We start from the raw sequence: 2,037 nt of genomic DNA on the forward strand, positions 1-2,037 counted from the left end.
CAGACAGACAGACGACAAGAGAAATGGTCCCTCTAAATTCGAAACTCGAAAAGAAATATTGAAAATCAACAACAAAACAAACAGGCTGGAATTAGCCTCGCCAGGTAATTGATTATTGCTTTCGAATCATTTAATTCCATCAAGCAACAGCTAATTGATCATCATTATTTTTATGCGAGGCATAATGAGCTCGTGCACAAGCTTCATTACGAATAAAATGGAAGGAAGACAAATGATGTTCATAAAATATTCATAGAATTGCTTCAGCTGCAGATAAGCTAACCATAGGGTGGGATGAATAGCGGGGACATTTCGTTTCACTTAGAGTTAATGATAGATGATTTCGTATCTAAAATGTAATACGCTTCTATTCACTGGACATTTGTCACTGTTCAAAAGTAACGTTGAACGATTTGATATCTATAAGAAAATAAGTCTTGATGCATTAGACATTTCTTATTCATAGTGGTGATGTGAAACAAATTTATGTTCAAAAGCAAATAAGCCTTTATCGGGTATTTTCATTGCTGACCTGAACGATTTCGTATTCAAAATACGCCCGTCTTTCTAATATTGAGAAAGGCTGACGGAAGGTGTTCGATAAATCATCTGCAAATATTGATCTCATAGCATATTTTTTTTCTATATTGGCATACGCTTCTTGGTAATGTCTCAAGTAACGCAAAGATTTTTACTTCATAGTATCAACCGAACCAGCTAAGAAGACAACATATGGCCACATTTATCACATTAGTTTTATTACAGGAACAGATATCAGAAAATGCATTTCACTGAAGTGGCAGCAGTTACGTCAGGTCTCGATTTACAAGTATCATGTGGGAGCCAAACGGAGGACTTGAACAAATAGGAAAGGACATAAGTTATACCGTTTCATAAATTCAGGAAGTGAAAACGTTACTTCTCATTTCCTGAAGTCTCATGCAATTCTAATACTTCTCTCAGACTTCAGCCGTCAGCCCGCAGGTCCTTCAAGCTCTTTTAAATCTTAAAAATGTAGGATATTCGTCAACGTACATTTAAGGACGTCGACTGCCACAGTGTCCCTTAGTGTGTGAAATGCTTTCGTAAGCTATATGTGGCAGCTGAGTTTAATTCAGATATATGTATTCATCAATGTACAATATAGGGCCTAGATTGGAGAAATTCCCTCTAGTGAGTGAGATGATCTCCCGTGTTATATGGAGCGTCGAAAGTTTAATTAAGGTGTATATAACTTAAAGAGAGAAAGGTAGGAAGAGGAAATTCCCATTACAGTGTTCCCCCTCAACTTTGTGGTATGAAACGCTTATGACTAAACTTAGCGTATCCGTTTGTGCGTCTGTCTTCACGAATGCAGAAATTAATTCTCTCTTGCGTTTAATTTCATAGATATAAATCCTTTGACACGTTTTCAGTTTCATTCACCATTATTACCTATCATTACCATTACTGCTCTTTCTATCTTAGCATTCAGTATCCACATCTAAGCTATATGTGGCCTGAAGCATTAGTCTTTACCTTATGCCCAAGTAGGGACTTCTGTTTCTGGTAAAATGTGGTTATAAAAATGTAAGTAATATAAACAAAGAAGGAAAAGGAGAAGCCAAAAGAATGCACATTTCCCAAACAAACTTTCATCATAGAAGTTTTCTTTATCGTTGTCTTTTTTTTAGTTTCGCCTTTTTTTGTCTTAGGAGAGAATGTGCTGAGTCACTGTCTACTGTATCTATTTATAGCTAAGTCATTATGGAATTTGCAAGAGAAAGGTGTGAGGGGGTTCAGAAAAGATATCTATCTGGATCTTTATATATTGATATATCTGCTTGTCTGTGTGTGTTAATATATCGTTTGCCGTTCTAGCTTCCACTCTCCCTCTCTTTCGATATCGGTAGGTTGGTAAGTTGCTAAGATCTTGAGTGACCATTAAAAATTGTCCTACATATACCGATTTTCCGCAAACGAAAAATAATGGAAAACCGTGAGCGAATTTTCATTCATTATACGATAAGCAGTTACGTTAAGACAGCCGATTATAGC

The sequence above is a fragment of the Penaeus monodon genome, chromosome 21, assembly GCF_015228065.2.
Source record: "Penaeus monodon isolate SGIC_2016 chromosome 21, NSTDA_Pmon_1, whole genome shotgun sequence".
NCBI classification, from domain to species: Eukaryota; Metazoa; Arthropoda; class Malacostraca; order Decapoda; family Penaeidae; genus Penaeus; species Penaeus monodon.